This window comes from Gallus gallus, chromosome 2 (genome assembly GCF_016699485.2).
Source record: "Gallus gallus isolate bGalGal1 chromosome 2, bGalGal1.mat.broiler.GRCg7b, whole genome shotgun sequence".
In the NCBI taxonomy this organism is placed as follows: domain Eukaryota; kingdom Metazoa; phylum Chordata; class Aves; order Galliformes; family Phasianidae; genus Gallus; species Gallus gallus.
In genome coordinates, this window is record NC_052533.1 from 28,382,758 (window position 1) to 28,397,912 (window position 15,155).

Below are 15,155 nucleotides of genomic sequence, written 5' to 3' on the forward strand. Positions count from 1 at the left end.
CTGTTCCCTCTATAATAGCCGAACAGCGGGTTCTCCTCTTCCTTTCGTCCTTTCTTTCGGGTTTCCTCGCAGCTCTCTCTGCCCCGTCCCCCCCGCGAGCAGCCGACAGTGGCACGGCCGGGCGGAGGGGGCGGCCGCAGCGGCGCCGTGTGTCAATGTGTCCGTCCTTCACTCCTCCATTGTCTGCCGCTGCCAGTGCCGCCGCCGCGCCTGTCCTCCCGGAGCGCGCACCCACCCGACAGGTGCGGGGGGGCCGTGGGCAGCGCCTCGCCTCGCGGCCGGGCACGGTGCTGGGAGGGTGCCGGGGGACGGGGGGCTGCGGGGGGCGCGGGTGCGGCGCGGCCGCCATGGCAGGTGTGGGGAAGCACGCCCGGGCGGCCTCGTCCCGCGGCCTCATGCGGGCGCTGCGGGTGTCCCACGCGGGAGCGGCCCTTCGCCCCGCTGCCGGAGCGGCGGGGACTCGGAAAGGAAGCGAGCTCGCGTGAATCGTGAAGGGAAATGGCGTGTTGGGAGCGCTCCGCGCCTCGCCTTTTGTTAGCACCTTTCTAAAATTAAACCCTCGAGGAGCAGCGCGCTTTGTTTCGGCTCCGACTTTCCTCTCCTCCGTCGGGGCGCGGCGTCCCGCGGGGCTGAGGGCGGCCCTGCCCCGCTGCTCCGCGCTGCGCCTCTCCCTCTGCTCTTCTGAGGGACCTCATCTTCCTGGCAGTGGTTTTTGGAGGCGTGCGTCCTCGTCACCCACCTGACCAACGCTTGCGGGTTATCTCCCGGCCGCTTATTTCGTGTTTATTTGTGGAATGTCTCTGACATACCGCTCTCGTTCTGTATTTCGCGTTTGCTCGTGCCTCAGTGTGTGTCAGAAGCGGCGCTGACTGATGGTCTGCGTCCCAGAGCCGAGCACGCTGGGTCTGCCGTATCTTCACGGCTGTTTCGCTCAGTGTGACTTTAACAAAGCGGCTGAGCTCCGTGGGCTTTTAAAAATCAAGGAAATACGGGGACGTCGCTGTCAGCGAATCGTATTGAATCAACACGTGTAACTGAGCGGGGGCTGCGTGCTTACGCCGGGGCTCCGGCTCTTACAGGTTCCTTTGGCTTCTTGTGGGAGACCAAAAATACCTCGAAGGAAATGCCCTCAGCGCAGAAGTGCTTTTTATACTCCAGTCCAGAAAGATCTCCCTGTGCTGTGCAGACAGATGGCTGTGGCCGGCTCACCATGAAGGCTGAATTTAGGGTTTAAGTAATTTACTAAGTAATTTAGGGTTTAAGCCTTTTGCTGGTTCGAGGTAGGGTGTTAATTTTACCTGCTTTGAACGAATTTTGTGATATTGTTGAGCACTGATAATCTGCTACTAAACAACAGGACCGTACCGGCTTCCTTTCGTATTCCAAAATGTTCCGTTCGTGCAAAATTATACGAATATGTTTTTATGGTGTTATAAAGTTCTTACAGTCATAGCACCTCAGTTCACGGGGCGAATGGGCAAATGAAGCTTTTCCTCCCTCTCATTGGGTGGCTGAGGCTGGGAGTGCTCTGTCTGTAAGAGGAAATGACATAATACGAAGGCTGCTTTGAAAGTAATGCCTCCTATTTTGTTGCATTGGCCTACGAGGTCAGACATAAATGTTGATGGTATGGAAGTAGAGATTGAACCTTCCCACCAATATTCCATTGCATTGTATTGCTGTGTGACAGATGGCAACAGAGGGACAGTCGGACAAAATGGCGTTAGATATGGAAGCACATATGAAGCAGAGGTGTGGAATTGAATTCCTCCGCGTGAAAACAATTGCAGCTACTGACATTCATGGGCACTTGTTGAACATTTATAGAGACAAAAGAGTGGATGTGAGCACAGTGGTGGGTGGTGCAATGCCGTGAAAAGGTGGGTCACCTCCACCGGATGCGGATTTCTAGGAGCCTGGCATTCAGGCACTTGTTTATCACACGTGAAAATGTGCAGCTAATGGTGGTGCCTATGTTGAAAAAAGAGTGTTTCATAGCTGAGAATTTGCTCTATCAAGTAGTGTTAATGTGCTCTTTGTATCAGTTGTCGTTTCCATGGAAATAAATAGGAGGCATTACTTCCAGAGCAACCTAAATAACTTAGAATGTTTCTTTCTCTTACCTATCAAAGGTTTCCATGTGACCTCCAGTCCGGTGGTAAGCAGATATTTCACAATCTTCTGTTTATTCTTGCAATATCCTGCTGAGGAAATGAAGTTCTCTTGCCACCATTTTATGCACATTTTATTTGAAGCGTGGGGACATCAAATGACTGTTCCACAGCAGTACAGGAAGTCTGTGTCAGGGCAGGGAACTGGAACCTGAAAATGTAAGCTCTGAACACTTGTTTTTTACTGCTTAATGTATTTTCTTTTAGATACTTTGTTAGTTTTTTGCATGACATGTAAGTTGTGGGTATTGTGTAAATAATAAAATAATTTCACGTTGAAAATTACAGAGGGGGAAGGAAATGTTATCCTTGTTTAGGTTTCAAACAGATATCATCTGTAGGAAATTCCGTATTCCCTCATCAGGTTATTTATACGTCTGATGCTTTTGGTTTTTGTAGCAGGCACAAATGGTGATGTGTTTTCCCCGTCCACTTTGCTGCTTCTTGTGTGTGCGTTTCTGCTCATGGGCGGCATGTATGATGGCGATTGTAATGAATGCATAGGTGATCCTAAACACCTGATGCTTTCTGCAGCTGTGAAGAGCAAGGATAATGCAAGAAAATAACAAGGATTTCTTTAGTTGAGTATTGGTAACGTTCTATTTTGGTATACAACAGCTTTTTGGGGATCGAGCTAGGGCAGAAGAAGCTGTTCTGTTCCTTGGAGAGTATGCTGTGAAATGGCATTAGGATGTGGAAGAGAGAAAAAGGAGATGCTGAACTTGTTTCACTGGTTTCAAGCTGTTTTTTCCTATTCTGTCAAGTGATTGTCAGTTGTGTCTTGGCTTGCTTGAATTCTGATGATTGTCCTCTCTTGCTCTTCTGCTGGCTCGGAGATCGGATACCCTCTCTCTGTGCCAGATGATCAGAAACTTGCTCTGGCCCACTGCATTTTATCTAGGGAAAAAAATACAAGAACAAGTCAAACAAGTATTCCCACAGCTTATTCTTCTAGCGTCCATCCCACTGGGTCCATCCCACTGGACCTTCTAAACACAGGGTGGTATCTTTGTTTTTGCCTTTGTACTTGATAGCCTGCAGTGGTGTTGTGGGTTTGGGGTTTTTTTTTTTATTGAATGTATTTAAACTTTGCATCTGCAGCATCCTTTCATAGAGCTGCATGGTTAAAAAAAAAAAAAGTAAAGATCTCATTTTATTTGTTTTTAAACCTGTTCCTCTTCTGAGACTTTATGGAAAAAATTATTCCCTAGTCACCCTTGACGGGCAGTCGTGGCTTGAAAGAGCTGTATCATCCCACACAGTGTTTTTGTTTGTTTGTTTGTTTTGCCAACCTGAAGTATTAAGTCTGTGTAGTCATTCCTATGTAATAGCTGTTTCACATGACTCTCATGTCTGCTTTTATAAAATGGTTCCACTTTCTGCACTGCCTGTGCTGTGGGGAATCTCCTTAAAGTAGGGCTGATCCTGTGAGACAGATCTCTGCTGAGTTCTGGACCTACTGACTCCAATCCTGATAATGATATCCTGCCAAAGAGAACAGTATCTAACAGGATTATTCATTTAGATCAATTCAAGTTCATCCAAGTTCAAGGCTTTTTTTGTTGCTAGGAATACCCTGTTTTTTTCTCTAATATTTTTGGGTGTGTTACTTTTTTTTTTCTAGTTGATTGGCATTGTTTAATTCCAACTTCCTTAAGTATTTTTGTTTGATTGTAAATGCTTTTAATTTAGGTTTCTTCTGCATTTGCTTCTCATGACAGCTGCTCAGTCTATGATCTGATCTGTTAATGCTGCTAAGACTTATTTTGTACCAAAGGTAGATTATGAAAATACTTCAGAGGAACAACTGAAAGCTGCTGTGGGCTAATACATTATAATTGCTCAAACACAATAGCTAGATCTTTGAAGGGCAGGGCATTCCTATAGCTGGGGTGTTCCCAGAGACATGGACGGAGCTGTCTGCCTGATACCAATTCCCTGTGGCACAAAGTTAGACTTTCTGTAGACTTTGAAATTTAGGAGCAAATCCCAGCACTTAAATCTTGCTATATCCAAAGCATGGCAAGGTGAGACCAGCACTTGTTTGATCTCATCTTGAACCCTAACTGTTGGGAAGGATTCTCAAGCATGTGGGGCAGAAGGAAACCGAAACGTGGTAACAGACTTTCTGATCCAAGTTATTAGATGTCTTCTCCAGCTGGAAATACAGGACAGAGCAATGCAAAAGTATCAGGTTGAGACTTGAAGGCTCACGTACCAGCGCAGTCCCTTTTGACAGGGCACATTAGTCTGACTTGGTGAGTCTGGTGGTGGTTTGCCCTTAGACCTGATGTGGCTGAGCAAGGCTAGCTCTAGTGCTTTTTGCTCCCAGGATACAGGTAGCATAGCTGCCATCTTTGTGGAGGTTTCTTCTGGGAGAACTTCTCACAGGTTTGCTTGTATTGGTCATGAAATTCATTTTTTTTTATATATATTTATATATACATATATATATATATATATATATGCTTTTATTTCTAGGTGTATCTGTGATTCCAAATCATGCAAGAGCAGCCCATGTAGTCTTCCCTGGGTAGGGACTGTACAAAGAAAGGTTTTGAGATACACAAGTGTGGTGATGATGAGAGCATTGCGTGTGTCTTGGATAAATGTACACTTTTACTGCCTGGATAAAAGATTCTTATAAAAAATAATCACAATTACTTTCAGGTAGGTGTACCTACTGCTCCATTTATATAATCAACAATTATATAACGGACAATCAACAATTGTTTGGTGTTGTACCAAACGAATTTCTCTACTTTGGATTGTCTCAGGTGTTTCTTCTGGGTGGTCCTGATATAAACAGTTTGCTCAGGTAATATATCACACATGAATTTTTATAATTTTTATTGTCAAACTTTTAAGAGAAAGCCATCCTTCAAGTAATTTGTTTCATATATGTGTGTGCGTGCGTGTGTGTGTGTATATATATATATGTGTGTGTGTGTGTGTGTATATATATATATATATGCATGTATATTTTTTTCCCCCAGGTAGGTGGAGTCTTTAATTTTATTCCAGGTGTAACAGAACAAATGGTGTACAAGCAGCTTTCTGCTGAAAAGCACTGAAGTGCTTAGTGACTGCAGGGTTACGTGTATCAGACAGCTAGCAAAGCACCTTTGTAAAATTAAGTTCTTTCCCACTTAAGCTTTGCTACTGATGTCTTGTGAAGAGATTATGGATTACTACAGCTTCTGTAGGAATAGATTTGTGATGCCTTTTCAGATTGGTGCTGCTAAAATAAATTTGGAATTCTAGAGATTTAAAGTAAGATTACATAAAACTGAAATACATCTCCATGTAGAAGAACATTGAAGAACAAAGTCTTTGGAACCTTTGTGTGCATCCAGATGCAGGGTGGAGACTCCAAAGTTATTTTCTCTTGCACACCTTTTATGTGATGAAGAATAGTGATGATGGAGGCATCTGTGTTAAAAGTATCTAATTAGATGTAACCTGCAAATAAATTTTTAGCTGAGATTATTTAAACTCTGCTTACATAATAGTCATCTACAGAGAGCTGCACCTCTTTGTAGGCCTGAGGTGACTGTTTAGGATAGATGAGCAAAATTATGTATTGAATAGGTATGTGCTATTAAGTTCTGATCATTGCGAGAGAGACTTTTCCATTTCTCAGGTTTTTTTTGTTCTCATTTTTAGCAGAAATGCTAAGTTAGGGCTTGAACCTGGTGGGATTGAGGGATAGGGATTGAGCACCTGGTGGAAAGGCAGGGCCAACCCAGGGGAGCTCAGGTGCATGCAGTGCTTCTGATTGACCAGAAGGGATGGAGCCAGGATCCACCCCTTCCCTGACCTCATTTGAGGGTTGGCAGTGGAGGCACGGGTATCTCACTGGTGATCCTTGCATACTTGAGATTTTCCAATGGTAAGCAGATTCTTTCCTTTGTTTCTGTATCTGTGGCTTTTTGCACTCGGCATATCCTCACTTGCTGCAGCCTAGGACTTTGCTATTCCTCTGTTGCTGCACTTTCCATCACATTATAGCATTATGTTATTCTTCCTTTTCAAATTTAAGAATTCTTACATTTGCATTGCACATCTGGTAATAAGCTGCTGTTATGTCTGCCTCACTGCCCAACCCTGGAAGTAAAAAAAAATTCCATTCTGATTACGTCATCTATAGTGAATTTCACCTGTGAGCTGCCCTGGTTACCTATTAAACATCAGATTTGATTACTGATACCACTTCTTTTTCCATGTGATCCATTATGATTAAATACAAGTTCTCCATTCAGCTGTCACGGTACATTCTTGTTAATTTAAAATAGTGATTGTCTCTTCAAGGATAACTAAAATAGTCAAGGTTCATTCAGTGGTAAAGTTGGTATGTCAAAGGAAAATTGACAAATGGGAAAATCTATTGCTTCTTCCTAGAGAAAAAAGTGTGTGGAGTGTGGTGCCTAAAAAGCCTTCCGGCCTCACTGTGCCATGCTTAAATCAAAGCGTAGGTCTTGTAGGAGGCTGCTGAGGTCAAAGCTAGTCTAAAGTAAAACAAGAGCCCAGTGACCAGAGGATAAGTGCAGTGGTGTGGTGCTTGTATTTAAAGCAGTGCAATGCGTGTGGAGTCTCCTGTATGCCATAAAGCTGAGAGCAGAGTGAAATACTCAGGTTTTGAAGAAAAAGTATTAATTGACAAGAAGTATTGACATTGACTGGTGTAGCAGCTCCCATCGTCCGTTAAGTGTGGCTGTATGCCGCAAAAATGAGAAAGGGCAATCCTGTTTGTAGGTGGCAGAAGAATCTCTATCGGGTCACAGTTTTGCCACGGGGTGGATAAGGCCAGGGCAACCCTGGTGCGCCTCCTAGGCTGAGGGGAGCAGCTGGGAGGTGAGTGGGGCATGAGCAAGCATGGAAGCTGGAACCTGGGCAAGAGCTGGTATGTATGGTAGGTAGCAGCTTTGTTCCTGTTGTCTTGTTCCCGCTTAGTCTTTAGGAATGTTTTTATCACCAAGAATGTTTTAATATAACCAAAAAGCTTCCTCTGTATTAAATACATTATCTTTTTTTTTTTCTTACAGTTGTTTTTCAAATTCCTGGAAAGCAGGAAAACATTTCCAAGAAATATCTTAGTAGTAATTCCTACCATAACAATGACTCTGTAACAGCTGTTTGTTTCTATGCTTCATAGAGCTTTTAAATTAGAAATGTGGTTTAGGAGCAGTGTTTGCGTTGAGGTTGTTCTGTAGAGTATTTTAAATTGATGGAGTATTTCATACATAGGCATGTTTTGGAGTCTTGCAGAAGCATTTGCTGTGTGTTATTTCTAATGTCAGTTGCAGACGTTTTGTACTGCAATTGTTTGCAGCTATTGCAGACTCATAGTAGCAGACAAGATTATAGCTTTCAGCCAGCTGTAAGAAGGATGGATTATCTCTGGTGAGCATTAGAATTGAGGACAGACAGGACATGCAGGGAAAAATGCTCGACAGAGTCTGGAACAGAAAGGTCAGCTGGGGGAAGAGGCAGGAAACCTCTGATGTCTTAAATCCCAGTGAGCTACCCCTTCTGCAGCTCCTTCAGCTACTCCGGATGAAACAATTAAATACAGCTTTGGGGTTGCAGTTCCTTGTAATAACCACTATTTAATGTGCTTTGTTTTGTTTTTTTTTTCTTTTTGAGGTATGTTTTCATGCAGAAAAAAAGAGGTCTAAGCAGCTCAGCAGTTTGTAACTTGCAGGCTTAAATGATCCCTTCATTTTAGCTTTTCTTTCTATGAATGAAGTCCTCTGCTTCTCTAGAAGTGATCCATTGAAGTTATTTTTCTGATAAGGCACAGGATGTGAAATTGTAGCAGCGTGTTATTGAGCAGTGGTAGGCAGAGGGCTACTCGCTTGCCTTTAAAATTAGATAAACAAAATATGTTTGTTTTTAAGTGGTTGAGAAGAGCCCTTTAGAAAAGAAGTGGAGATTAGGAGATGCTGATCCGTCTGCAGCCTTTTCTGTGTTAGCCAACTCAGAATGCAATTAGTTTGGTCAGAAGATCAGCTTGGGAGTTTAATGCCCTCTGTAGGCTGCCTCTGCCTCCTGGGTGCAGCTCCTTTCTCCGTTTCCCTGTGGTTTTTTTTTTGTGTGTTAAACAGCTGCTGGCAAGTTCTTTGGTCAAAATATGTTTGCATTCTGATCTGGTATGTCTCGGGGTGTAAAGGTGGTGCTGTGACCTGAGGGGACTGTCTCCATGACTGAACAGGTCTGCATTTGGGGGATTTTAGCATCAGTTCACTTTTTAAAATAAGAAAAGTCTCCTTTGTCTTTTTTTTTTCCCCCTCCCTCATAGTACGATTGATGCAGTAGCTGTTAACTGGTTTCTTTCTTTGTTTTGGAGAAGCTTCTGTTTCTTTCGTAAAGTCATGAGGTGTAGCACTGAAAGGTGGTATGTGCTTGTTTTTCATTGAAAGTTAATGTAATTCGTAGAAACTTTTCTAGATGTCTGAAATCCATGTTGAGGAGCCCTGGGTTAACTGGTCTGTCTTTCTGAAGTCCTCAGAGAAACAAACCGAGCCTTTCATTGTCTTTTTTCAATTCAAGACAGCAAACCCTTTAGCTGTCTCATTAAGAAACCTACATTCTTAGTGTCATGCATTCCTGTAGGAAATCAGCTGTATAAATCTAATGTAGCTTTTATTCACATTCACTTCCACGTGGATTTCAGAGGGCTGGAGCACCTTTCCTATGAGGAAAGGTTGAGGGAACTGGGATTGTTTAGCTTGGAGAAGAGAAGGCTCTGGGGAGACCTCATTGTGGCCTTCCAGTACTTGAAGGGAATGTATAAACAGGAGAGGGAACCGCTGTTTATGGGGGTGGGTAGTGATAGGACAAGTGGGAATGGCCTTAAACGGAGACAGGGGAGGTTTAGGTTAGCTATTAGGAGGAAGTTTCTCACCCAAAGGGTGGTGACGCACTGGAACAGGTTGCCCAAGGAGGCTGTGGATGCCCCATCCCTGGATGCATTCAAGGCCAGGCTGAATGTGGCTCTGGGCAGCCTGGTCTAGTGCTTGGCGACCCTGCACATAGTATGGGGGTTGAAACTCGATGATCATTGTGGTCCTTTTCAACCCAGGCCATTCTATAATTCACTTTCATGTATATGCCTACATACACCCAGTGGAACATTTATTATGCCACCTGCAGAAGTAGATTGCTGATGTTGGTCTTTCTACTGCATGAAGAATGATGCTCTAAACAATAAAATAGATTTCCCTATTAATAGTGTCAAGTACCATTGTGCTGAGCTTACACTGATACAAGTCAAACAGCTGCAGGCCGGATGCATGCTGCTGCTGGAGGAAGCAGGGCTGGCTAAAGTGGTTTGTGCTCATTCAAAAAGTTACTAAACCTGTTCCGGTGATTGTGATGCAGGGGTTAGAAATGAGTAACTCCTGTGTGAGCTCTTGGTGGCAGGAAAGCGGGCTGGGTTCGGGTGGGTGCTTGTGGTCTCACGCTGAGCCCATTCACTGGGAATGTTTGTGGTGAAGTGGTTGTGAAACTTCTTAGCACACAGTGGAAGTTCTGTGAATCATTTAAGAGATACAAGCAATGAAGTCTACTGATTTACCTATAGAAGCAAGAATGTGCTATTAGCAATTGCACTGTTGTTAACCTTGGTTGTATACTGAAACTCCAGCTCTGTCTGAGATGCTTTGACCTGTTGCTGAGCTATGGATTTTCAACAGTCTGTAAATAGACAGATGCAAACTTCTGTAGTGCTGTAGAGGCGGATGAAAGAAGCTGGGAACTTATGGCCCAATCACTTTGATCCTGTTCAAAAAGCTGAAGCCTGTTCATGGAGGACTCTGATAAGATCTTGCCCATAGGTTGGCAAGCAAAATATTTTAGACAAACTGTTTTCTAGAAATGTTTACTTTTCTCCTCTGATGGTGAAAAAAGCCAAGGGTTGCGAGGTCACATTTAGATGTCCATTCTTGGTTATTTTTTGACTTAGGTCAAATGAATGCTGTCCTTGGGGTCTGACAATTGACTGCTCAGTCAGGAAAATGGGTATAGGTTTTGTGCAGCTGACTGCATGGGGAGCTGATCAACAGTGAAGTAGGTGCTGGTCCTCACACGTAATGGCATTGATTTCCTTGTGTTTTTCTCCAAGCAGAGCTGACAGCTGTCCCTCCTTCCACTTACAGTGTATGGACATAAAGCCCTTCAGGAGCAGCTGCGGTGTCATTGTTTCTGTCCTCAGCTGGGATTCTCTATATGGTGGAATGGGGTTTTGTATCTGGCAGCATGCTGGTTCATGGGTAGAAATCCCTAGCTGGCTCAATGTGGTATTTGTGTGGAGCCAGGATGAGTAGAGTAGGATTGATTTGTAGAGTACTACTTGATAGAGCAGAATTGATTATTTCTTCCCAACACTTCAGGTGCGGTTTGGGGAGCTGTTCCACAGCCAGAACTTCCAGTTCATGCTGTGTACAGCAGCCACTGCTTTGTGACTGCACTTCATTCTAAAGTTACTCTAAAACACTGCCTGCAGCTTTGATTCACCTGACTGTAATTACAATCAGAATGTCTCATGAACACATCTTTTTTGGAGTAAGACTATTGAGACACACAGCATTCATAGTCGTTACTTGTAATGCTGTTTTTATACATAGGCTGAATTCTTTGGGATAGTGTGATTGATGTTCAAGTCTCCTGAATATTGAAGGGATGGAAGATTGGATTACCAATACAGGCATATTCTTGGTTTTATACATATGTATTATCACGTAAGTGTTGCATTTAGTGACATTTATGTCCAGATACAACGTGAAAAAAATTTTGAGAAGAGAATCTGAACTCTTGAAATGAGAGAAGATGAGGTGCCAAGACAGACCTCCATCTGTTCTGATGTGTGAGCGGTGTGGATGTGTGCATATTTGTGTTTTTAGTGAAGGTAGAAACATAATGCAAAGTCAGAACAGTTTGGTTATGTTTTTTTCTTCTTTAAAACGGAGCTCTTGCCATAGATCTTCATCATTTGAATGCCCAACACCAGGGGCCTTCTAGGGGAATAAAAAAAAATCTGAAGTATGGGTAGGAAGCCTATCTATCTCTGTATGTACTCTGCCCTTCTCTCTACTTTGAAAGCTTAAGAGGTTGCTTGAATTTGGTTTTCCTTTGGATTGCTTTGGCATATTTCTGTTTTGTGAGTTTGTTTTTGCTCTTTAATCTTTATATATTCTTGTAACACTGACATCACTTCTGAAAATTCCAATGTCATAATGAGAAGACTGACATCACATGGAACAGCAGGAGAAAGGAACTAGAGTAAAGCAGCTGCCTGTAAGTATGTGTTTAACGTTGGTGTGCTTCTGCTTTCGGCTTTCATAATGAAAGACGGCCAGTTTAAATGCGTTGCCTCTTAAAAGAAACAAGTTTATATCCTCTTACAAAATTAGTAATACAGCATGCTGAGTCACGTCAGTTGTCAGCACTGGAGCAGGTTGCCCAGCATGGTGGTGGATGCCCCATCTCTGGAGACATTCAAGCTCTGAGCAGCCTGGTCTAGCTGTAGGTGTCCCTGTTCTTTGCAGGGGAGTTAGACTGGGTGACCTTTAAAGATCTCTTCCAACTCGAATGATTTTATGATTCTCTTGTAATTTTTCTTTTTCCTCTCTCCCTGGCCTTACTGATTTGCCATTTAGCTCTCTGTGCTTTTGGCATAGTACTCCCAAGTGGATTATTCTGCAGTGGGGGTTTAACTCCTGCCCTGTGCATCTGTGGGTTTAAGGGACAGCCTTTCTTGGAGTAATGTTATGGAGCTATGTGGAATAGATTATGCCTGTAACTTTCCCAACAATGCTTGATTTGCAAACTAAGACAAGTTGGCCTTTGTTCTAGAGTCTGGTCTCAGAAAGTGGCCTGTGGTATGTGGATAGGGTTGGTTCGTTTGTTGTTTCTGACGTTTTTAATAAATACTGTGCATAGAAACAGATAGGAGTGCTGCTTGTTTTTTTGATTTATACGTTTGTCACACTTGCAGCAATTTTCAGTGTAGGAGGTTGTACCATCCTTGTGCTTGATAGCCTCTCTCTTGGATGGCCTCTTCCACAAATTCATCTAAAGAGCTTTAGAGTTTCCGCACAGAGCAGAAGGAATTATGTTCTAAACTAAGACAGAGCTCTCAGTTGGCTGCCAACTTCTGTAGGATAGCAGCTGCTGTGACCCTTTCTGCTTGTTCAGTCTCTTCTGTCATTTTTCTGACCTGTCAAGGGTAACGGTGGGTTATGTAGGTGCTCTGTACCACACATTACTGGGTGACGTTGCCATAAAATTAGCTTAGTTAAGACTGCAAGGGATTGCATCAATTTGCCTAAAAGCCAGTTATCTGTTTTCACATGGAAGGTGCCTGGGTGTTTAGTACTTGTATCACCCACTTCAGGAGTTTGATCCCTGCAATGGCTGTGTGCTGTTAGTGTGGTCAGCCAGCTGGGAGGAGGAGGAAGCACCCCAGGGAGCAGGAGGCTTTGGGGATGCAGTGATGCAAGTCAGTTACAGGCTTATTTGCTGTCCAAGTGAATGCTGCTAACAGCATTAGTTGCTGTGTTTGGAATAGCTGACATGGCGCAAAGCGCTGTGCGTTTCTCCTGCTGGCTCTTGGTGCCACCTCTTTTTAGCAAGAAATACCAGAATTCATGTATCTGAAAGCTCATCCATTACTCTGCAGGTAAAAAGTCTTGTGTTAACTTGGTGAACTACTTTCCCTTCTGAAAACTTTGAAGAAATAAGTAATTACATATTAAAACTTGATTTCAGTTGTCACTGAAGCTGAGGCCTTCACCACTTGCAAGTCTGTAAGAGGTGCTGACTATTAATACATCCTTCCTCCGATTACTGTATTTAGTCCATGAAATACTATACTGTTAGCAGCTGGGAGGCATGGCTTTCTGCAGAATTGACACTTGGCATTTATTTATTTAATTCCAGTCCTTACTGTGTTGATGACAACTTTGGAGTTTTCAAATCCTGCAGTGCTGTATCCTGCAGGTCTCACTGCTGCTCAGAACTGTAAGACAGCGAGAGAGAGGAGAACCACCGTGTCTCTGATTTTACTGTTGTGATTGTTGAGTTGTATGAGTAGGGTGGACACAGGAAATTCAGCTGTCACCATGCACTAAAAAAGAGGAACAGGGTAGACTTGAGTGGAGGATTGGTTCCGCATGTGAGAAATCTGCTCTTGGACTTGCCTTCGTTACCGGGCTGTTCTTACATTGTCTTGTGTCTGACAAACCTCACTGCTAGCAATGAAGCTTCTGTAACTTTTTAACATAATTTCTGCTGTATGCTTGTAGGTTTTGGTTTGTTGCAGCTTAGACTGCAACACTTAAGACACTTAACTTTGGAGAAGCATTGTGTTCTGCTAGTTTTCTATGTTAACCTAATCTCTCCCATTCCTTTTTTTATCCTCTTCTTTTTCTAAGGGGTTTTTCTGCTGGCAAGCTTTGAGTTGGATGACTACCATCACCTTAAAATTGGATCCAAAGTGATCTGTAGCAATACATCATCTCTGTTTTCTTGGGAGTACTTGAGTTACAAGCACAGCACTGGGAGAGCTCTCAACTGAAAAGCTCCGTTAATACCTTGCCCTCTCAGAACTGTATCTAACCCCTCTTAACTGCTGAAAGAAGCCTTGTTACTGAAAGATAACTTTTTTTGTGTATGTCAACCCAAGTGTATGATTTCATTTGCTTGACTTGTATTTTTACCTGTCAGTGAGTGAGAATCTTTCTGTTCCTTTTGACTGTGCCGTGACTCATGCATATTACATGTGGTTGCTGATGAGACGCAGAAACCGTTTCCTTAGTGGTTCAATTTGCAATTTTCTGACTTCGTGGGGTACATAGGGAGTGCTTCAGCTGTGGGAGGTTTCTACTTTGTTTTCCCTTCCTTATTCAACTGAGCAGCTTCTTTAGACATTCTTGGTTAGTGACCGAATAAATGCCTGCAATGCACGCATTGGATACATGCACTGAGTTGTGTATGTAGTTCAGTCTGTGTCTGTGAGTTAACTGGCAGCTGTGGGGCTCTGGGTTTTTTCTCTGAGAAGCACATCCCCATGCATCCCGGTTTGGCAGTTAGGTGATGTGATTTATGCAAATTCCAGTGAGCTTTGTCTTCTCATTTTTGTCTGCACTTCTGTAGTTGTCAGCTGGGTAACGAATCACAGATCTCACGGAATTCTTGACTGGACTGTTTTGCATGAGCACCATTCTTTATTTTTCCTTTGAATGTGATTTAATTCTGTTCTGGTACTTGTTTTCTACTAGTTGAGTACTTGCTACAGAATGAAGCAAGCTCCAGTTGCTCTTTATTAAGTCTAATGGGAGAGAGGAAACAAAGAAGAAACAAGTGTTGTTACTGCAGGGAGTGCTTACTCTGGTGTGGAAAAACACTGTCCTATGGTTTAAAACAAGAAATAAGGGAAGTCTTCAGAGCTTCTCGAAAGCTCCTGTGGGAAAGACAGAGTGCACTCAGTGCTCTTGTAGAATACCTGCTACAACACTATCTTAAGAATACTAAACATGATATCTGCTGGTAACTATGGCATGCTTCCAAGTATGAGATTAAAGGTCAGAATCTGGTTGCTTCATCCACTGTAATATCATAAGCAAAAATAATCCATAACAGAAGATGTATTTTCCTGCAATAAACATGTGGATTAACAGTGTTGTTTTACAAATAAATACTGAAACAGAAGGTCAATAAGCAGTCACATAACTGTAAGTTAATTATTAATCCCAGCCTGTAGCCATTGAGATCATACTCGGAGTAAAGCTGTGGGGGAATTTTGAACTGGCTGGGACCTGGCTCCTACTTTTCTGGCTCTTTGTAATGAGTGGGATCCTTGGGGATAAAGAATTCCTCAGTGCTATAACTCTAATGGTGGTCTTTGCAGGCACAGTAGCAAGATAAAGCCTGCAGCTCCCAGCATGGCTCTTTCCGCTCATGGTTGAAGTTACAGACCTTCAG

General features: G+C 43.1%; 1 protein-coding gene across 5 annotated transcripts in view; it reads left to right on the plus strand.

The window, feature by feature from the left end:
• The first annotated feature begins 141 nt into the window (after positions 1-141).
• Positions 142-15,155, plus strand: part of BZW2 (basic leucine zipper and W2 domains 2) — a 51,877-nt gene continuing 36,863 nt past the window's right edge. Inside the window, exon 1 of one of the 5 annotated variants that reach the window (NM_001006358.3) lies at positions 142-242. The gene's annotated coding sequence lies outside the window, so the exon portion shown is untranslated. Of the gene's footprint in view, positions 1,281-2,284; positions 2,331-11,436; positions 13,348-15,155 lie in introns of those variants that run through there. The other 4 variants (XM_040681322.2, XM_040681305.1, XM_046922157.1 and 1 more) reach the window with 4 other exon arrangements.